The 23,643-nt window shown below is 47.7% G+C and overlaps 1 protein-coding gene across 8 annotated transcripts in view; it reads right to left on the reverse strand.

Moving 5' to 3' along the window:
- Positions 1 to 23,643, reverse strand: part of snx29 (sorting nexin 29) — an 880,052-nt gene that overhangs the window by 709,095 nt on the left and 147,314 nt on the right. The window lies entirely within an intron of this gene.

Below are 23,643 nucleotides of genomic sequence, written 5' to 3' on the forward strand. Positions count from 1 at the left end.
CAGGAAACTGTGTGTTGCTCTGTAATCTGGCACTCTGGGCCACCAGAGAGGATATCAAACATGTGGCGCTCTGGGCAACCAGAGAGGATATCAAGCATGGGGATTAGGAAGAGACAACAAGTAAAGGGAGAGAAAGCTTCCAACAATAACACTTTGGACCAAACTAACGAATTTATTGGAACTAGGTGCTTCATTTAACATAAAGGTCTACTCCGAGACACTCTGTGCCTCAGGAGAACACACTCAAGACTTGCATTCCTTTCAACCAGTGTGAGTGTACTTTATTCAATAGTCTTGTACTTAACTGCATCACTTGCCCAGGTATAAATCATAAAATAAAAGGCAGTGCTCGTTCTAAATCAGATACCACCTGATTTAATCACCAGGCAGTCGAACTGCAGAATATAGTGCTGAATCATGTTAGCAGCTAGTAAAGGGAGAGAAAGGAAAGATTTGCAGGGCTATGCGGAGAGAGCAGGGGAGTGGGACTAATTGGATAGCTGACCCAGCACAGGCACGATGGGCCAAATGGCCTCCTTCTAGATTCTATGATACAGTAATATATATACTGTAGATGTCTATATCATTTCATTAAGCTGTAATGACCTAAAGTAATGCAGTCTGTTCAAAGCCTCTCTAAACAAACACAATACGAAGGCACGATGTCCCTGCATTCATTTTCAGTGAACACAGAGGTCTGAAACTACAAAAACCTGGCATGACTTCAGTGGCACTGCTGCAAACACAAACAAAATACAATAGCTCCTCCTAGTGGATTTTTTTGTTACATCCTTCAGCACTTGATGCCATCAACTAGAATTTCATCTTAAAATTGCCACCTGTCCCAGATAATGTAACCACAATTTTTGTTAAACTAACCAGATACAAAAATTTCCACAAGCTAATTTTAGTATTTTGCACTAATTGACAACTCTAACTTAATCTGGCTTTCAAATAAATTCTTAGTTAAAAATTTCAAGGACTGCAGTGACAGTTATAAACCAGATGGGGAATTATCCTTTGACTTTTCGAATGCAATATTTTTGAAGAGTCTAGAAGTAGGTTTTTGTAGGTGTCACACTTCAACCTTTTCACTTCTTAACGGCCCGTATTTTCCGATCAGAAGTTGCCTGAGTGCGGAGGCCTCCGATCTGGAAAAAATCGACGCCTTTGCCTGAGGGCTCCAGAGGTCCGGACATTTCCGCTCCTGGGCCTCTCCACGACAAAATGCACAGGGCCCAGGTATCCCAGGGGCGACCCTGGGATCACGTGGGCCATGGGGAACCAATGAAAGAAGGGAATCTCCCTTCATACTTTTGACAGCTTAGATCTGTCAAAAGTATGAATGGAGATCACTCCAAAAACACATCAAAACATTAAATAATTTTTTTTTTTAAATCATATTTTTAAAATTAGTTAAAATTACATTAAATTAAATATTTTAAACAAAAATTTAATAAAATTACATTAAATTAAATTAAATATTTTAAACAAAAATTTAATTTTTTGAAAAAAATTAAAGTTGTTTACGGGGCTAAAAGTAAACTTACCTTTTTTAAAAAAAGTATTTTTAAATTATAAATTTTTTAAAAACATTTTTAAACTCTTATGCTGGCAAAAGCAGGCCTCATGCTTTTACCAGGCGTAAGATTTTTAAGTGATTTCAGTGGGCTGAGGTTCTGCAGAAAGCGGAACTCTCCGCCCGCAGAGGCCTTTCTCCAGGGCAGGCGTCCGATCTGTCAAGAGGATTCTTGACAGATCAGAAATGCCTGTTTTCAGCGCATGCCTGAAACCGGCACTTGCAAGGTCCCTACGGGTGCGTACACACCTCGTACACACCCATAAGGATTGGAAAATGCGGGCCAGTATGTTTTTCCTCTTTGGGTGAATTTCAAGAGTACAGATGTAAGTGCTACAGAATTGAGCATTTTCCCATATTTTGCACCTGCGTCAGCTTTAAGCAGAGGTTAATTCAGGGTAAAACTCTCTATACTGCCCAACAACGTGCCTGTTGCATCAGTGTGACATTTCAATTTCCCACACTAGTCTCCCTTATGAAGTTAGGTGAGAGAAACCATGGACACAAGGGAGATCCATCAGAGGACGACAGCAATTTTTTAAAACAACATAATTTACATTGGGCACTGATAACCATGAGGAAAGTTTTACCGACATCCGCTATATTTCTCAGGATAAGTATGAGAATATTAAACCAATCTATCTTCTCCGGTCTCCTCCAGAAATTGAAAATGACAGAAAGAATAAGTTTTTCCACCATTTTTGCATTTCACATGGTATTTGAATGATTATCCAGCTTAATCATCTTTTTCTACTCCTTCATTTAGGAACACGTCTTAAAGATAATCTTTAATAGGAGTCATTTACCGGATTGAAATATGTAGAAGAGAATGACTATTTGGGAGCACTACAACATTAAAATTTAATTTGAGGAATTCAGATAACTTTGTGAACCATAGCAGCAAAGTTTTAGTGGTTAATAATTCATCCACAGCCAGATATGAGATTACATTCTTGAATTCCTTGGTATCCATTACTAATATAATATACAAGTGAGTCTCCTGAGATTTTGCTCCTGGTGAGTCAACATAGCCCCAGCAAGCCCCAACAGAAATTCTCCCTCCAGCTGGGTCAGAGATGTCCTATGCCCACAAAATGGTTTCCCTCCCTTTCTCTTTCCCACCACCTGCACCACCACCCCCCCGCCCCCCTGCCCTTCCACACGTGATTTTTTCTCTCTCCCTCTTCCCCCTTCAACAGGATCGTTCCGTGTCTTTCCTGCACGCCCACAGAGCAAATATCTTTTTTTCTCTATTGGCCCTCTATTGGATCCCCAAGACATTCTCTTTTCTTCACCCTTCCTCCCCTCAAGATGGTCTATCTTGCCTACCTCCAACATTTCCGTGTCCAACACTCTCTCTCTGCTCTCCCCATTTGGTGGGCCACAGCATTGTTGAAATAATATTACCTCCAACACATGCATATATTGGACCCGTCAGTTATATGAACAGGGAAACATATTCTTATCCACATGCTTTGGAGCCCCAAATACGTGTAGACTCCGGGGAATTACTGTGTTTGACATAAGAGACAGACTCCTTCACAAGCATTTTGTGCCATAACACTAGGGGGGAATTTTCCCAGCCCTGGGAAGGCGGGTATGGAGGCGGGACTGCCAGGAAAATGGCAGAAACTGGGAGCAGGTACCGACCCCATTCCCAACCCGCCTCCATGCCACTTTCCCGGAGGCGGGTACCCGAGTCGCACAGGGACCCGTCTCCTCGAAGCGGGAAGGGGCTTAGAGCCAGTTAACAGGCAGTTTTGAGGCTTTCCCCCATTTTACGCCTGCAATTGCGGGTTTCCCGACGGCTGCGAACCTCGCCGGGGTCAGCGAGGCGAGCAGTGGGTCTGCAGGGGTGAGAGGGGTCAAAATGTCAGCTGTAGAGGTGAGTGATGAGTGCAAGTGTGGACAGGTAAGTATGAGAGGTGAGTGTAAAGTGTTGGAAAAAGTTTCCTTACCTTTGCTTCTTTCTGCAGGCTTCAACCTTTGAGAATCCAGAGGTGCCTCATCTCAACGGCAGAGATGACAGAATGGCTGCTGCATTCTCAGATGCAGCAGCCATCTGCTTTCTGCTGAGGAGAGGGGTCTTGGTGAGCCTTCTGTGCAAGGGCTCACCTTAGAACAGAGATTGTCAGTGTTTGGCAGCTTCTCAAAGCTGTCAAATGCTGATAATTCATCTGTCAAAAAAATGTTGACAGATGAAGCGTCATACGCTGACGTCATCAGTTTTCCCTTAATTGGCCGGTAAGCCCTCAGGAAGGCCAATCAAGGGACAATAGCGTGGGTTGGTCAGACGTCGCTGGGGGCAGGACTGAAACCTGGAAACCAGAAGTCCCATCTCCAGCACGTCTCCATTGAAAAAATCCAGCCCTAGGTGTCTAAGTATGGAAAGTCAGTGGGCCAGATTGGAGTCATGAAGTATATGGCAAGAGAGAGTGTACCATAGTCCAGGATGTTCAAAAGCCTGTCAGTGTGTGTTGTGCTGTTCATGGAAGAGGGATAAAAATTGTTGGAGGTAAATAAATGGGTAAGTTTGTGATTTTTTTTTGTGAATTTGTTTGTTACGTGTTACTTTAGGGGTATGTAGTGGGGTGCAACATTAAGTGTCAAGGTGACTGCAACTTACAACATTTTATTTGCTGAACCGTGAGTGGGTAGAATTTTTCTTTACTGAGTTGCAACTGGAGAGAAGACTGAAGTTGGAGAGAAAGATTTGACTTAATATGATTAGTGAATACCGAACATGGAAAATAACCAATTAATAGGGAGCAAATCAAAGTTAACTAGTGAAGAAGAAAAGATATTTAACTAATGAATAGAAAACTGACAAATTCAACAGATATAGGAAATGTTACGATAAAAGAAATTATGATCATGGGGTGCCCAGTATTGGCGTTTTTAAATAAAGAAATCAGCAGTTTCTCTCACTTCAGATACTTGATATATGAACATGAAGTGCACTGGCTCATGACACAGGACTAATGATGGTACTACATAGGATTATGTAGGATATACAGCACAGAAACAGGCCATACTCCCAACCAGTCCATGCCGGCGTTTATGCTCCACCCGAGCCTCCTCCTGTCTTTCCTCATCTAAATCTATCAGCATAACCCTCAATTCCCTTCTCCCTCAGATGCTAATCTAGCCTCCCCTTAAATGCATCTATACTATTCACTTCAACCACTCCCTGTGGTAGCGAGTTCCATATTCGCACCACTCTCTGGGTAAAGAAGTTCGTCCTGAATTCTAGATTTGATTTCTTGGTGACTATCTGACATTGATGGCCTCTAGTTTTTACTTCTCCACAAGTAAAGCGAGTACCTTCACCACACGGACTGCAGAGGTTTAAGCCGGCGGCTCACCACCACTTTCTCAAGGGCAATTAGGGATGGGCAATAAATGCTGGCCTTGCCAGCGACGCCCACATCCTATAAACAAATTTTAAAAAAACAAGCAGAAACACTCTGTATCCACTCTATCAAAACTTTTCATAATTTTAAAGACTTCTAATAGGTCACCCCTCAGCCTTCTCTTTTCAAGAAAAAAAAGACTCAGCCTGTTCATCCTTTCCTGATATATATACCCTTGTTGGGGTCGATAGAAAGCAACAGGCTCCGAGACTTTTGTTTCAGCAAAGGCAAAACGTGTCTTACTTTAATCACACTCCACGAGGTCTGAAGGACTCAGCCCCGTTGAAGGGGCTATGACATCATCACGCAACCGACGTCATGACGTCATCACGCTACCGACGCTCTTAAAGGGACCCTGCACCGATAACCCAGCCCAGTACATACATATCACAACATTGCTATACATAGTGAATTGTGTTTAGGTACATATAACAATATTGGCTATACATTGTGTTATTGTCCCTATGTGGTCTCTGCCACATACGCCCCCCCAGAATTCACTAGCACTGGCAATGTCAGTCGTTGGGGGGGCCGGATCACACGGTCGGAACGGCTCCTCAATTCCGGGGCGGGGACCGGGGGGTTCGTCGGAGGGACCTCGGGCGCTCGGTGGTGGACTGAGGGTGCGGAAACCGGAGGTCGGCCCCGCCTCGGGGGCTGTGCCAACTCAATGGGTCGATCCAGATCCAGGTGGGCCGGCTTAAGACGGTCCACAGAAATGCAGTCCGGCTTACCGCCGACATCCACTACGAAGGTCTTGCCCCCGGTTTCCAGGACACAGAATGGTCCATCGTAGGGTGGCTGAAGAGGTCCCCGGTGGGCGTCGTGGCGGACGAAAACGTACTCCGCCGCACGAAGGTCGAGTGGAACGTGGGACTGTGGGAGGCCGTGCTGCGACGTGGGCACCGACGCGAAAACCTTGGCGTTGTCCAGAAGGTCGGACCACTGACGGGCTGCGGACCAAGGTTCCGTTGCGTTGGGGACGAAATCCCCAGGAACCCGCAGCGGCTGTCCATAGACGAGCTCGGCGGACGAGGACTGGAGGTCCTCCTTGGGAGCGGTCCTGAGTCCCAGCATGACCCACGGGAGTCTGTCGCTCCAGCTGTTGTCCCAGAGGCTGGTCCGGAGCGCGGCCTTCATGGAGCGATGAAACCGTTCACACAGTCCGTTAGCCTGAGGGTGGTATGCTGTGGTGCGGTGGAGTTTCAACCCGAGGCCTCGGGCGACAGCGTTCCAGGGCTCTGACGTGAACTGGGGCCCCCGGTCGGAGGAAATGTCAGATGGGGCGCCGAACCAGGCGACCCAAGTGCTGATGAACGCCCGAGCCACATCGGCGGACGTCGTTGAAGACAGCGGGACGGCTTCCGGCCATCGGGTGGTTCTGTCAACCATTGTGAGGAGGTGGGTGAACCCGCAGGAGGGCGGCAGGGGCCCCACCAGGTCCACGTTAACGTGGTCAAACCGCCTCTCGGGCACCGTGAAAGGCGCCAACGGGGCCTTAGTATGGCGATGTACTTTTGAGTGTTGGCATACCACGCAGGTGTTGGCCCAGTCGCGAACGTCTTTCCTGAGCCCCTGCCAGACGAACTTAGCCGCCACCAGCTTCTGTGACGGCTTTCTGCCCGGGTGGGAAAGATTATGGACGGCGTCGAAAACTTGCCGTTTCCACCCTTCGGGCATGACGGGACGTGGCTGCCCAACGGAGACGTCGCACAGGAGTGTGGTGCCGGCAGCGTCGAATGCGATGTCCGCTAGTTGAAGGCCTGTGACCGCCGTCCTGTAGGCCTGGACATCCAGGTCGGAGGCCTGGTCGGCCGCCATGCAGGTGTAGTCGATGCCGAGGTGTACGGCGCTGGCGACGGCTCGGGAGAGACGGTTGGCGACGGGGTTGTCTTTCCCAGCCACATGCTGGATGTCCATTGTAAACTCCGAGATGAAGGCCAGCTGGCGTTGTTGACGGGCCGACCACGGCTCGGAAGCTTTGGCCATGGCGAAGGTCAATGGCTTGTGGTCCACGAACGCCGTGAACGGGCGGGCCTCCAGCAGGAAACGGAAGTGTCGGACGGCGAGGTAGAGGCCGAGAAGCTCGCGATCAAAGGTGCTGTACTTCCGCTCGTTGGGGCGGAGCTGCCGGCTGAAGAAGGCGAGCGGCTGCCAGGTGCCGTTGACCCACTGTTTGTGGACGGTGCCGACCGCATAGTCCGAGGCGTCGGTGGTGAGAGCGATCGGCGCATCAGGTAACGGATGCACCAGCATGGTCGCGTCAGCCAGGGCCCTTTTCGTGTCCGTGAAAGAATCGGTCATCTCCTCGGACCAGTCGACGGCGAGTTTGTCGGGCTTGCCTTTGAGGGCCTCGTAAAGGGGCCGCATAAGCTGGGCTGCTCGGGGGACGAAACGATGGTAAAAGTTCACCATGCCCAAAAACTCCTGCAGGGCCTTCACGGTGAGGGGTCGCGGGAAGTCCATCACGGCCTCCACTTTCGATGGCAGTGGCACCGCCCCGTCCTTCGTGATGCGGTGCCAGAGAAAGTCGATCGAGGACAGCCCGAACTGGCACTTGGCCAGGTTGACGATAAGGCCGTGTTGGCTGAGTCGTTCGAAGAGAGTCCGGAGGTGGGCCACATGCTCCGTCCTGGAGGCGCTGGCAATGAGGATGTCGTCCAGGTATACGAACAGGAATGTCAGGTCCCGTAACACGGTGTCCATTAGGCGTTGAAAAGCCTGTGCGGCGTTTTTGAGGCCGGATGGCATACGGAGGAATTCGAACAGCCCGAACGGGGTGATCACCGCGGTTTTCGGGACGTCCTGGTGGTAACCCTGGACGAGGTCCACTTTCGAGAAAACCACTTTCCCGGCCAGGCGGGCAGAAAAGTCCTGGATGTGTGGAATCGGGTAGCGGTCGGGGGTCGTCGCGTCGTTGAGGCGCTGGTAATCGCCGCACGGGCGCCACCTGCCGCCTGGTTTCAGGGCGATGTGGAGGGGCAAAGCCCACGGACTGTTCGACCGGCAGATGGTGCCGAGGCGCTCCATGGTGTCGAACTCGGCTTTGGCGATGGCGAGCTTCCCCGGGTCGAGGCGCCGAGCGCGGGCGTAGACGGGCGGACTGGTGGTAGAGATGTGGTGTTCTACCCCGTGTTTGGTGGCGGTGGACGAGAACGTGGGCTTCGTGAGGTCCGGGAACTGGGCGAGGAGGCGGGAAAACTCGTCGGAGGCCGAGAGTGCGCTGGACAACTGCGTCGTGCAGGACCCACTGAGGGAACACGGGAACGAGCTGAAGGTTTCAGCGTTGATGAGACGTCGGTTCTTGACGTCCACCAAAAGGCCATTGGCGCAGAGGAAGTCAGCGCCAAGAAGGGGGGTGGACACTTTTGCTGTGACAAAGTCCCAGATAAACCGCTGCCCGCCAAAACAAAGCGCCACGTTCCGTTTCCCGAAGGTGCGGATGGAACTGCCATTGGCGGCTTCGAGTACGGGGCCGTGGTTCCCCCCTTGAATGTCTATGGTTGACACGGGCAGGACGCTCAACTGGGTGCCCGGTGTCGCAAAGAAAACGACGTCCGGAGTCGGTGTCTGTAATAAATAACAAACTGCCTGAACGGCCAACAGCCATAGCAGCAGACGAGTGGTCTTCAGTTTGTTTCAACGCGGGAAAACTGCACAGGGGCCGGCACTTCCTGGCTTTGGGGCCGAACTGCGCATGGTAGAAGCAGAGGCTTGAGGGTTGCCGCCGTTGGGCTGTAATGGTGGGGGCAGGGCTCCGCGTGGCCGCGCAGTACTGTTGCCCGGTGGAGAAAAATTTGTCGGCCTCCTTGGCCAGGTCGCGGAAATCGGTAGTGGAAGAGTTGGCTAAAGCCGACCGTACCTGGCCTGGCAGCTGTTGAAGGAACAGTTCCTTGAAGAGGAAGCACGGCCTGTGTGTGCCCAGGAGGGCCAGCATGTGGTCCATCAGCTCCGAGGGCTTGGAGTCGCCAAGCCCGGGTAGAGAGAGAAGCCAGCGTGCGCACTCGGCTTCGGTGAGTCCGAAAGTTTGTAAAAGGTGCGCGTTCAGCGTTTCGTATTTGTTGAGCTCCGGGGGGTTCTCGAGCAGGCTCACGACTCTGGCCGCAGTGGAGCTGCCAAGAGCAGAGACGATGTAGTAGTACCTCGTGTCGTCTGCGGTGATGTCCCGGAGTGCAAATTGAGCCTCGGCCTGGGCGAACCAAGCCACAGCCTGTTGTTCCCAAAACTCGGGTAATTTGATGGAAACGGCGTTCGGTGCCATTTTAGATGAGGTCTTTGGAATCGTCCAAAAGAGCAGCGGGGTCACCAATGTTGGGGTCGATAGAAAGCAACAGGCTCTGAGACTTTTGTTTCAGCAAAGGCAAAACGTGTCTCACTTTAATCACTCTCCACGAGGTCTGAAGGACTCAGCCCCGTTGCAGGGGCTATGACGTCATCATGCAACCGACATCATGACGTCATCACGCTACCGACGCTCTTAAAGGGACCCTGCACCGATAACCCAACCCAGTACGTACATATCACAACATTGCTATACATAGTGAATTGTGTTTAGATACATATAACAATATTGGCTATACATTGTGTTATTGTCCCTATGTGGTCTCCGCCACACCCTCGCATTTCTGGTAACATCCTTGTAAATCTTCTCTGCACCCTCTCCCGTGCTTCTGTATCCTTTTTATAATATGGTGACCAGAATTGTATGCAGTACTCCAAGTGTGGTCTTACCAAGGTTCGACACAAGTTAGCATAAACTTGTATCGAACAAGAATACGGTCTACGCCTGTTTCACCAGAAGCTGATTAAATGGTACATTGGCTGTATTATTTCCAGGTAAAATGTTTGATTAAATTTTTTGTTTTTAACCTGTGAGAATACTAAAAACAAAGATCAGCAATTCTGGCCAGTTGACTGGGCAATATAAAGAAAAAAAGTGCTCACAAATGAGGTTTGACAATACACATAATCACTTTGCCACAAAATGAATTGAGCATTAAGACTGATAATAAGATGGGAAATCCCAGGCTAAAGAGTTTCCAAACAGACTGTCATTCAGAATAGCAAGTAAATGCATCAGTAGTAAGCACTTTATTTCTACAGGATAATATTAGCTTTTAAAAATCAAGGTTTTAAATGAATGCACAGGAGACTTCTCAAAGCATTAATATTGATTTCAGAATTAACAATACAGCCTCTAATAATTGTTATTCATTGCCACAACATCGAAGTTGTGGTGATTGAAGGTCAATCATCACAGCCGTAGGACATCGCTGCAGGAGTTCCTCAGGGCAGTGCCCTAGGCCCAATCATCTTCAGCTGCTTCATCAATGACCTTCCCTCCAACATAAGGTCAGAAATGGGGATGTTTGCTGATGACTGCACAGTGTTCAGCACCATTCACAACTCCTCAGATAGTGAAGCAGTCCATGCCCGCATGTAACAAGACCTGGACGACGTTCAGGCTTGGGCTGATAAGTGGCAGGTAATATTTGCGCCACAGAAGTGCCAGGGATTGACTATCTCCAACAAGCAAGAGTCTAACCACCTCCCCTTGACATTCAACGGCATTACCATCGCCAAACCCCACCATCAACATCCTGGGGGTCACCATTGACCAGAAATTTAACTGGACCAGCCACATAAATACTGTGGCAACAAGAGCAGGACAGAGGCTAGGTATTCTGCGGCAAGTGTCTCACCTCCTGACTCCCCAAAGCCTTTCCACCATCTACAACGCACAAGTAAGGAGTGTGATGGAATACTCTCCACTTGCCAGGATGAGTGCAGCTGCAACAACATTCAAGAAGCCCGACACCATCCAGGACAAAGCAGCCCGCTTGATTGGCACCCCATCCACCACCTCAAACATTCACTCCCTCCACCACCAGCGTACCGTGGCTGCAGTGTGTACCATCTACAAGATGCACTGCAGCAACTCGCCAAGGCTTCTTCGGCAGCACCTCCCAAACCCGCGACCTCTACCACCTAGAAGGACAAGAGCAGCAGGCGCATGGGAACACCACCACCTCCAAGTTCCCCTCCAAGTCACACATCATCCTGACTTGGAAGTATATCGCCGATCCTTCATCGTCGCTGGGTCAAAATCCTGGAACTCCCTAACTAACAGCACTGTGGGAGTACCTTCACCACACGGACTGCAGCGGTTCAAGAAGGGGCTCACCACCACCTTCTCAAGGGCAACTAGGGATGGGCAATAAATGCTGGCCTTGCCAGTGATGCCCAGATCCCATAAGCGAATAAAGAATTTTTTTTTTTTTTTTTTTTTTTAAAAACACCCAAGTGCACACATTTTGGAAACTATAAAAGGCAGAGGAAAGTAGTTGAAAAGGAATACCATACTTCATTCTTTGTTCGCTTCTAGCTTATGCACTTCAGGATAAAATTAAACAAATAAGACAAACAGCACCAACAAAAATTAATTTTCACTGTGGATACTCTTTAAAACATAAAAATTCTAAGTTACATTATTCTTAGAAATTGCTCAGTTCATGAAAATACAAATAAATCGACTCAAGGTACTGTACAGTCCACAGAAAATATGGTGCTGTGACAACAGCCTGATGTACATTTGAAGGGATAGTCCTCTACAAGAGCAGTTCTTACATTGGCATTTACTATTTCCTGGACTGCAGTTCTTTTGCAAAAGTATAAAAGCGAAGACCTTGCTTTGCATCATGCGATTTAGGATTTCATCACCAGGCAACGGTTGAATTCACCGACAATAATTTTCACTGAGTGCCAGCTTGGCCATTATACACAACAGCCTACCTGATAAATAAAACTGCATGATTCACTCTGTGAAAGTACACCACCTGTCTGCTGAGTCACAAAGCTCATCAGAAATTATTCATTACCAATCTATTTGTTCATGTTGAAGGACATTCCGTTATTCAGCTATCAAAATGGAAAAACTCTGAGCACTGAATGCACCTATTGAAGAGCAACCCAATTCTAACATTGTCAGCATCATCACAAATTGCACACAGGCCATTTGAACACAAGAGGTCTTTTTTCATCACTGCATCACTTTCTCTGGCAATAGTTAAATACATTTCTTGCACATTTTGTTCCCAGTGAAAACTGTACTTAAGCCGATCAGACTGCAGATAAGCAAAAAAACAATAATCAAAAATGAAATTCTACATTTCTTAGTTAATATCAGGACAGCTCTACTGAAAATTACCTCCTTGTGCCGACCAACTTAAATAAGTTGGCTACAAAACTCAGCATCAAACAGTTGTCTTCTAAATATACAACCACATCTACCTATGTGTCTATCTTCTATCTATATATTTTTTTTAAATCTGGAATGCTCTTCCTGTCCGCATAGCTTATTTTCGGAGTCACGCTTCTGATTCATGCTTTATGCATCCACGTTTAAGATTGAAATTGCCTGGCTGGAACCTGGAGACCCTAAGCCACTGGCGAGGCCGCGCACGCAACTGATTGACATATAACACAACTTTTCTGGCTGTGACTAAAAGATTGTTTGTCTTCCACTGCATGACTTCTAATTTTGTTTATTAGTGAGGCTGATGGCGTTTCCAAAGTCTAGGTCCCCAAGTTCTCCACTGGTCGATGCAATGCCTGACTTGACACTAGGTGAATGTCTCATTACAAAATCAATCACAATGCCAAAAAATATAATGCATAAGATGCAGCCTTGTTATATTGAACTCTTGGAATAGCTCATTGCTGGTTCTCACTGCACACTGTGCTTCTTCATACAGAATCCTGATTATGCTAATGACTTTCCTAGATAACCAATAAGCCTTGAAAGTCTGCCATCGTGAGTTTTTGTAAATACTATCAATTGCCTTCTGAACGTCAACAAAATTCAGCACCAATAGTAACTGCCATTCTTTGCTGTGCGCACTGATGTTACAAAGAGTACATGCAAGATCTGACTGGCAAAAACCAGCTGGTTCCTCTCAGACTCTGCCAGCAATAGCCATCCTAATTTTGTTGAGGATTATGGTACAGAAGAGTTTGCCACAGAGAGAGAGTAAAGTAATACGACATCAGTTGTCACAATCACTTCTGAGCCCCTTGTTGGGAAGCTTGACAATGATTTCTTTTGTCCAAACCTTTGGTGTTACTTCTTTTTCCCACACTAAATAAATAGACGTAGGATAGTAGTCAAGTTTTCATCTCCACTTTCTTTGAGCAATTCCTCACAAACGTAATCAATTCCGGATAAATTCTTGGGGGGGGGGGGGGAAATTGGCGGCGCCTCCTCTGGGGCGCTAACTTCACCAGGGCGCTACTTTTAGTGCCCCGAAAAAGTTAGCGCCCCTGTGCCGTAAATTCAGTGGCAACGCCCCAAGCAGGAGGCGGGGCGCTACTGGAAGTGCGCCCCCTCGTTCCTGGGGTGCTACAAATGAATATCGCGGCGCCACATGCGTCAGCACGTAACGCCATGGTACTGCAGGCCACCCACCCCTGATTAAAGGGGAGAGGCCTAGCGCTGTGCGCACTGGGACCCTACTGGACCACCAGGGAGCGGGGTGCCGGGAAAGCAGCCCGGCACTCAGGAGGAGTGCCAGGTTGAGCGATCACAGCCAGCACCCCGAATAAAAAAGGGGAAGGGGACAGGTGCTGGCAGGCGGCCAAAAAAAAAGGCCATCCGACACCTGCCCTTTAACTTGCGCCGCTGTGGCTGCAAAAACGCCACCCTGACCCTGCCAGACATATCGTCCGGCAATAGGTCAGGTGGCGTAATTGAAGTTTGCGGCCGGGGCGCTGCGCATGGTGATGACGTCATCGCCGGAGGCGCAGCGCCATGGGGCGCTACCAGCTACCTGCCGCTGAATTTCATGGGGGGCATTAGCGGCACCCCCGGGAGGCGCTAACGGGAGGTGCAAAGCAACCCAATTATTCCCCCTTATTCTTTAAGTTAGCTACGGCAGAACTCAGCTCATGCATGGCAGTTTAGTCACAACTGACATCCAGTTCAATCATCTTCTCAATGGCGCTCAAGTCGATTCCACTGTCTGGAGGTGGTTTGTTCAATATTTCATAAAAGTGCTCCTCCTTATATCTTCTGGTTTGGTGACAAGCAAACCATGCTTGTTTTTAACAGGGCCTTCGCTGTTGTGTTCAAAGTGTCTTGCAAGTTTCTTTGTAATCTGATACAATATCCTCATAACTCCCACTGCTGCAGCCATTGCTTGTTTGTCAATGTAGTTTCTTTTGACTTCATGTGCTGAGGGCTTAACTGCCTTGTTTTTTTCTTTGAATTCTTCTTTCTTCCATGTTCTATTATCTGGCACAGATAGAATCATAAACACAGATGAGGGGCATTCAGCCCATCGTACCTGTGCCGGCTCTTTGAAAGAGCTATCCAATTAGTCCCACTACTCTGCGCTTTCCCCATAACCCTGCAACGTTTTCCTTTTCATGTATATATCCAATTCTCTTTTGAAAGTTACTATCGAATCTGCTTCCACCTCCCTTTCTGGGATTACATTCCAGATAACAACTCGCTGCGTAAAAATATTTGGCAATTATCTTAAATCTGTGTCCTCTGGTTACTGACTTACCTGTCAGTCGAAGCAGTTCCTCTTTATATGGATTGAGTAGATTGAGCTTGCCCTTTTTCTGTTCAGCGATTACATGCCAAGTGTTGGTACTAAACCACTCCTAATTTTTGTCTTTGATAAGGCCCAGTACCAACTCAGCGCTTCCAAGATAAGAGTTTCTTAACGGCAGTCCATACATCTTCTTAAAGAAATACTTCCACTACCAAACATAAAACATTGATAAACAACACTTTTTTAATGTTAATCCCCTCAAACTGCAGTCAAAGACTTACGGTGGTAACGAACTGTCAACGTTCGCCGTCATTATCGCTCTGAAACTGGCCGTAACTTCAAGATTTAGCGCAAGCACAGCTAACGCGGAATTTCTGAAGTTGAGGTCAGTCATTCACTGCCCCGCCCCCGCCATAGCCGGCAATCAGTGAAATCAGTGGAACTGAGAAAAACTTTTCCGCGACAATATCACTGTTAAACACCCCATTAAATGTTAAGCCTTGTTGGAATAGGTATTGTTGTGTATGTACCTTTAAGGGAATAACTGGTCTTAGGCTGCAGTACTGGCAGTGACCACCCCTGTATAAAAGGCCCTAGCAGGCTTCTGTATGTTCAGTCCGACGCTGCCTCCTGTTCAGTAAAGTACCTGTTAAACTGTTCTCCCGAAGTCCGTGTATTATTGAGGCGCGGACTTTACAGTGGCGACGAGTAAGTTCGAACTCACCTGCAGTGTGGCATCATCTCACGGGGATCTCGCCTGAAAGGAAGGTCCTGGAAGGTCGTAGTCTGAGCAACGGGTGTCGACCGAGGGCAACCGCCCAAAGAATCCATCAGTGTTCGGAGAATTGCGGGAGAGACTGTGGTTCCAGCGAATCGTGCTGGTAGCAGGTAGCGCGCTGACCCTTCCGGACTGCGGCAGGCTCAAGCTCGATCGAGCGGCTCTACAAAAGGGGCCGCGCAGCGTTGCCGGGAAAAGAAAACGAGAGAGGGTGGAGCGCACAGGGCGCGGTCGGTGCTCAAGAACAGGACAGCGTAGAGAAACTAAACGGGGGGGGAAGGAAAGCGAGACGCGCCGAAGCTGCGGGTCGCTGCCATTACCCCGTAGAACGCTAGGAGCAGCATGGCAGTAAGGGGAAGAAGCAAAAACGCGGGAGGCGCCATTTTATCCCGTTGGGGAAGAAGCAAAAGCGCGGGAGGCGCCATTTTATTCCATTGGGGAAGAAGCAAAAGCGCGGGAGGTGCCATTTAAAATCGCCCAAGATGCCGAAAAGTGGCAGTATCACTGCTTTCGACAACGAGGTAGAAGACTGGACCACGTATGTGGAAAGAATTGAAGTGTACTGCAAGGCAAATGAGGTGGCCGATGGAAAGAGGGCGTCGGTATTATTAAATCTGATGGGTGCGAGTATGTACGGCCTATTGCGGAATTTAATTACCCCAGCTAAACCAATGGAGAAAAGTTTTGAGGAGATTGTTCATATCTTACAGGAACACCTAAGCCCTACACCACTGCTGATAGCAGAAAGATTCAAGTTCCATAAAAGAAACCAGCACAAAGATGAGAGCAATGCTGACTATCTTACGGAACTACGCAAGTTATCGAAGCACTGCCAGTTCGGAGCAGGACTGGCAGACACCTTACGGGATAAGTTTGTCTGCGGGCTCCAGAGCGAAGGAACCCAGAAACGACTACTTTCAAAAAAGGACCTGACGCTAGAACAGGCTTTCAGTGTGGCAGTATCCTACGAAGCAGCAGCACGGGGAGCTGCGGAAATACAAAAGAAACCACAAGATTACAGCGCTAACGAAATGGCGTATGGAGCCGAAAAGTGCTATCGCTGCAGCAGAACAACCCATGAGCAGAAGGACTGCTGGTTTAAAGACAAAACATGCAGGCAATGCGGGAAAATGGGACATATAGCAAGAGTCTGCAGGTCGGGAAAGAAGACCAACACGACAAGAACTACTAAGGAACAGTACAGGAAAGTAAAGAAACTGACAGAAAGTAGTTCAGAAGATCAGGAGAGTGATAAGGACTCCGGGAGCAGGCGACTAAGTTGTTTAAAGTTACACAACGTGATCGCAAAGGAAGATCACCGAACCATTTGGGTCACCCTCATGATAGCAGGGTCCCCAGTAAAGATGGAATTGGACACAGGATCAGCCCTAACTGTCATGAATCGACGAGACTATGAGCGGCTATTCTCACACATACCCTTAAAGGACACGTCCATTGTATTGAAGACATACACGGGGCAAAAGGTCTACCCCAGAGGAAAAATAAGGGTGCCAGTTGAATATAACGGGAAGGAAACACAGAAACTATACATGTATATACTACGAGATGGAGGACCACCATTATTGGGACGTGCATGCATCCGAAAACTACAATTGGATTGGCATTCCATTCTGGCACTAACTGTGACTGACAAAAAAGATGATGACGTCGCACCTGGACGTCTGTCACAAATTCTATCTGACGCGGAAGAGGTGTTCCAACAAGGACTTGGGACTCTAAAAGGAGTAAAGGCAACCATAAAGGTTGAGGAAAACGCAACCCCAAAATTTTTCACGGCCAGACCGGTGCCATACGCGATACGCCCAGCTGTGGAAGCTGAACTGGAGAGTCTGGAGCGTTCGGGGGTGCTGTCTAAGGTGGACTGGAGCGAGTGGGCCACACCCATCGTTCCTGTAATGAAGAAAGCATTGAGCAGCACACCTGGGGAGCCAAGGAAGGTTCGCATCTGTGGGGACTTCAAGGTGACTGTGAACCCAGTCCTGCACACAGTACAGTATCCGCTTCCGCGGATAGAAGATATTTTCACCTCACTATCTGGAGGGAAACGTTTTACAAAGATTGACCTGGCTCAAGCGTATCTACAAATGGAGGTTGTAGTGTCCGTGTGTAGATAAAGACACTGAAGACAGGAGTTGGTTCATAGGTATTTACTAAGCAAGTCTGGGGGGGGGGGTTTCTAAAGGATATACACAATACACAGGCTTATATAGCCCAAGTGGCAATTACCGGCATTACGCACACCTGGGGCTCTTAAAGGCACATACACCATAATTGCTCTTAAAGGCACATACACCACAGAGGTGGAAGAAGCATCTAGGAAATACCTCACGATAAACACTCACAAAGGCCTTTACCAGTACAATCGACTGGTATTCGGGGTAGCATCGGCCCCAGCTATTTGGCAGAGGGCAATGGAACAAATCCTGCAAGGGATTCCGGGGACCCAGTGTTATTTGGACGACATCCTGGTTACGGGCGAAAATGACAATGAACACCTTGCCAACCTGGAACAGGTGCTCGCGAGATTGCAGGAATATGGGCTACGAGCCAAGCGTCCCAAATGCGAGTTCTTCAGGAGACAAATCTCGTATTGTGGCCACATGATTGATGAGGAAGGGTTGCATAAGTCGCCGGACAAGATTGAGGCTGTAGTCAAGGCTCCAGCACCGGAAAATGTGTCGCAACTGAGGTCGTTCCTCGGGTTGGTGAACTACTACCATTAGTTCTTGCCGAATTTATCTACCATTCTGCACCCACTGAACGCCCTGCTTCAAACTGGTGTAACATGGAAATGGAGTGATGAGTGTAAGCGTGCCTTTCAGGAATGTAAAGGCCTAATCACTTCAAAAGAAGTATTGGCCCACTACAACCCAACACTACCGATTCGATTGGCATGTGATGCGTCACCTTACGGCATTGGAGCGGTGCTGTCACACAAATTCCGTGACGGTTCAGAGAGGCCAATAACCTTTGCATCGCACTCGCTAACCTCAGCCGAGCGTAACTACGCCCAGATTGACAGGGAGGCCCTCAGCCTGGTGTGGGGGGTGAAGAAGTTCAATCACTATCTGCACGGGCAGAAATTCACCCTACTGACTAATCAACCCCTGGTCTCAATTTTTAACCCAAAGAAGGGCGTTCCGGTGATGACGGCGCAACGGCTGCAAAGATGGTCACTTTTTCTCGGGGCACATCAGTATGACATAGAGTACAAAGGTATGAAAGAACATGGAAACGCTGATGGGCTGTCGCGCCTACCGTTGCCTACGGTGGAAGAAGCACCTGCAGTGGACCCTGTGGAGATATTCCATGCGACCATAGTCGAATGTTTGCCTGTTACAAACACAAGTATTGAGAAGGAAACCCGAAATGACCCGACACTCTCTCGGGTCTATGATTTGACGGTGAAGGGATGGCCAGCAATTGGCGACTCACTGTTGCTAGCATTCTCACCAAGGAGAGAACAGCTGTCAGTGTGCCGGGGAACCTTGATGTGTGGATCCCGAGTGGTAATTCCACCCAAGTTGAGAGATAGAGTACTCAATGAGCTTCACGAGGGTCATTTGGGAGAGGTAAAAATGAAGAGCTTAGCCAGGGCGTTTGTGTGGTGGCCGGGAATCGATAAAGAAATCGAGGATATGACCAAGAGATGCACAGGATGCCAGAAGGTCCAAAACGCTCCACCACAGGCCCCGCTACATCCATGGGAGTGGCCCTCATCTCCATGGCAACAGGTACACATTGATTTCGCTGGTCCCTTTATGGACTCAATGTTTCTAATCGCTGTGGACGCCCATTCGAAATGGCCAGAGGTCATTAAAATGTCCTCCACCACCACGGAGAAAACTGTTGCAGTCCTAAGGACCATCTTCGCCAGGAATGGGTTGCCAGAACAGATTTGTTCCGACAATGGCCCACAGTTTGTGTCTGAGGATTTCCGGATGTTCCTGAAGAATAATGGGGTGAAACATTACACATCTGCCCCATATCATCCAGCCACAAATGGATTGGCTGAGAGGTTTGTTCAGACCTTTAAAAAGGCCATAAAAGCCATGTATAATGACGACATACCACTGCAACACAAGGTGGATAACTTCTTGTTTGCTTACCGGAATGCGACACATGCAGTAACCAACCAAACTCCAGCCGTACTGTTTTTCAACCGGAGACTAAGATGTCGCTTGGATTTGCTCAAACCAAACATAAGACGAGATGTTGAGGATAAGCAGTTCCAGCACATAAATGAGAAGCCAACCAGGAGCTTCAAGATAGGGCAACCAGTCTTGGCCCGCGACTACCGAACAGAAAAATGGCAGCCAGGAACGATATTCACACAGCAGGGACCACTAATGTACACAGTGGACATTGGAGAGAGCATCGTGAGACGCCATGCTGACCAGATTCTAGAGTCACAGGAACAAGCCAAACCTGTATCACAAGCATGTGCACCTGGTAATGAGCCCGAAGTACAGATTGCGTCTACCTCAGAAGCAGGGGTATTGGAAGCTGACGAACCAACCAATGACAATGAGCCAGAATTGACTCCACCGCCAGAACAGGATACTCGAGAAAGGCGCTATCCGGTCCGGATCAGGAAGCCTCCTCAAAGACTGAACTTATTAAAAAAAACTATTTCAGTTGATGTATATATTACTGAGAAAATTGTAATTGTAATTAGTTATTATTTAGTTGTTAAATGAATGTTATGTACTGTTTATCTAAAAGGGGAGGAATTGTTGTGTATGTACCTTTAAGGGAATAACTGGTCTTAGACTGCAGTACCGGCAGTGACCACCCCTGTATAAAAGGCCCTAGCAGGCTTCTGTATTTTCAGTCCGACGCTGCCTCCTGTTCAGTAAAGTACCTGTTAAACTGTTCTCCCGAAGTCCGTGTATTATTGAGGCGCGGACTTTACAGGTATAACTGGGGTTTTAACAGCGTATTGACTACTAAACAACCGTTCTGGCCCTGAAAATTTATTTTATATTTGTAGAATGTTAAATTTCTCCATTATGTTAAAAATTACTAGATTTTTTTAAAATGTTTTTTTCAACTTTGTTCATGATATTTCAGCTTCTACCTTAACCCCATGTGTTTGTCCCAAGCTTTATTTCTTTCTCTGCAACAATTTTTAAAAGTGCAGATAATCAATGCTTTTTATTTCCTGGTTTGCTGTCTGTGAGAATTCTTCAATGTAATTGGCTGCTTAGACAGTTTGATGACATCACAGCTGCTGTACGCTGGAGATCCCCTTTTGACAGTGCTATAATCAAATTAAGGTCGAGAATGCTAAAGTTTTCACCACACTCAACAACATACATTTATATAGCACCCTTGCCGTGGCAAAACATCCCAAGAAGCTGCACAATCGAGGGTCAGACCTGATCAGGAATAGAAGGAAACCTGGGGAGGTGCTCGATGGGGCAGTTAAAATGTTAAATTTTAAGGAGATTTTTGAAGATGGTAGAAATTGAGCAAATACAGGAGCTTAGATAGAGTATGGGCACAAGATGGTTGCAGGTTCTACAGCCAAAATAGAACAGAGACAGGGGAAAAAGCACGGTAGGCCAAAGTTGGAGGAGTGCTAGCAGGGACTAAGGGCTGGAGGAGGTTGTAAGGGTAGGGAGGAATAGGGCCATGGAACTATGCACAGATAAGAAGAAGGATCTTGAAGCTGACGCATTGAGGTACAGGGACCGAATGGAGATTGGCAAGGACATAGGTGATAGCTGAATGGATCTTTGTGCAGAATAGGATACAGGTATCTGACTTCCAAATGAATTGGAGTTTATGGGTGGTGTTTGGCAGCAAGCGGTTAGAAAAGTCAATTTGGCAGATGACAACGGCATGAATGAGGGTTTCAAAAGCAATGGGGAGAGGTAGGGTTTCAAAAGCAGTGGGGGGAAATGGGCAATACTTCAGGGATGGAAGTAGACATTCTTTTTGATGGACTGGATGCAGGGTTTGTTGCTCAACTCAACCAACATGTTGCACTATTGAGTTGAGCGTGAACACGCATTCAAGCAGGAGATGAGACCAAGTGTTAAGAAATTTAATTACTAGCGGGATTCAAAATAGGATGGTTTTGGTCTTAGCAGTGATGAAAGGCAAGAAGTTCTGGCTCATCAATGACCTGTTATCACTTACACAGAGATAGTCATGCAGTCAAGGATGAAGGTAGACAGGTAAAGCTAGGCATCGTCAGTATACACAAGTAAGGTGAGCTCACTTTGTCCTACATGAGGTGTAGTTGTCAAATTAAACTATGCTCTACAAACTAAGACATTTTTGTTAAAAAAATAAGATAAAAAATAAATCTTTGCACAAGATTCATCAATTAGACTACAAGGTCCTAGTTGTCTGATGTCCTCATTTTTACCCTGTATCATAATTAACACCATGGATTTTAGTAAGCTCCACTTTTGAAGTTTACAATTCCTGTAACCAATCTGAATATGTTAATAATTTGAAGGCTAGGACACAAAAAGAGGGAAAATGCCCAACCAATCAAGTAAGTGTACATGCCTTAAAACTGAGAAATTCAGGAAATCTGCACAATCAAGAACCAAACAGACTAAAGCATAGAAATGTAACATCGGCATTTATTAAAGATTGATGAATGCAGCATCTGTAATGAGAAATCCAGCTTTCTTCCTCATTTATGTCCACGTGCTGTGTTACAAGGCAGGAGATCTGGTGAGATTTATCTACCTTGAGACAGTCGATATCCCCATCTCTCTGCAGATTGGGATAGAGAGCGATAACAACAGTGCATTCAACTGGCTCCAGCCCCGAAACCTAGGCTTATAGCCAGAAGCACAATGACATTGCAGCTTCTAAGCTTTCCTGCTACTTATTGTACTTTTGCTACATGGAGTGCAACAACCAAACTAAATTACAACAATGTTCATTCATATAAAGTTTAAGGGGGAAAAATTCAGTTGCTTTGCGCCTCCCGTTAGCGCCCTAAGAGGCAACTAGCAAAAAGCAACTAGCGCCCAGGCGCGGCACCGCCAACGCATCCCGCGAAATTCAGCAGGTGGTCAGCGGCAGCGGTAACCACTGGGCCCCGCAGCGCTGCGCGCAATGACGTCATCGCCGTGCGTAGCGCCCCGCTCGCGATCTTCGGTCGTGCCCCCTGACTTACCGCTGAACGCTATAGCCTACCTGCGGCCGGAGCGGCACTAGTTAAAGGGGAGGTGGCGGGCGGCCATTTTTGTTGCTGGCCAACTGCCAGTACCTGCCCCCGTTGCTGTCCCTGGCCCCTGTGAAGCCTCCCCCCCGCGGGATGCCGGTTGCTCTCCGTGAACGCGGCACTCCAGAGGGCTCGTTTGCCGGCAGTCCCAATCCCTGGTGGCCCAGCTGGGCGCCGGGACACGCTGCGCCAGGCCCCTCCCCTTTAATAAGGGGAAGGCCTGCAGGACCGCGGTGCCACGTAGCACCGCGATATTGCCTTGCAACGCCCCAAGAGGGACATGGGGCGCTTCCCGTAGTGCCCCTCCTCCCTCTCGGGGCGCTACCTGGGAAAATCGACCGCGGGGGTGCTAATTTTTTCGGGGCACTAAGAATAGCGCCCTGGCGAAGCCAACGCTCCAAAGGGGACGCAACTCAATTTTTCCCCCAAAATCTACATTTTAAGTCTCACTTGTTGAAGACTGTACACTAGAAGCACGTATCTAATACTGATCATGAATAGATTCACAATAAATGTAAAGCAAGTCTTTCTTTTCTTTTTTTTTTAGAATTAAGCCTTGCTATTAACCAAAAGAAAACAGAGATGAGGTGCCAAACTATATCCAGTCAGTGCATCAAACCATCCATTATCAACAGTGCTGAACTAAATGGCAGAACAGATTTCACCTACCCGAGAACTATGCTGTTGAGCATTGCTTTTATTGATCAAGAAGCACTTGCTCGATTCATAAAGACCATTTGCTCCTTTTGCAGACTGAAAGCGAGTCTGAGGTCACCACAGTATCAGGTTGCACACTAAACAGAAAGTCTAACATACAGTTGTGATCTTGACTCTCCCGCTTAATTATTAAATTTAGCCATTCTACTGGCGTTACTTCTAACATATTTCATCTCCACCACCTCAGATCTATCATGCATATCAAATGGAAGGACCATGTTATGAATTGCAAGGTGAAACATAAGAGTGTTGACACAATGCTAAGAAATATATAACCCCACTGGTGGAACATGTGTCTGGATGGATGATCAGAATGCATGATGACAGACTTCTCAAGTGTGCTCTGTATCACAAGCTCATGTATGACACATATCCACAGAATG

This window comes from Somniosus microcephalus, chromosome 11 (genome assembly GCF_052327205.1).
Source record: "Somniosus microcephalus isolate GS21.2 chromosome 11, FLI_Smic_1.0, whole genome shotgun sequence".
NCBI lineage: Eukaryota > Metazoa > Chordata > Chondrichthyes > Squaliformes > Somniosidae > Somniosus > Somniosus microcephalus.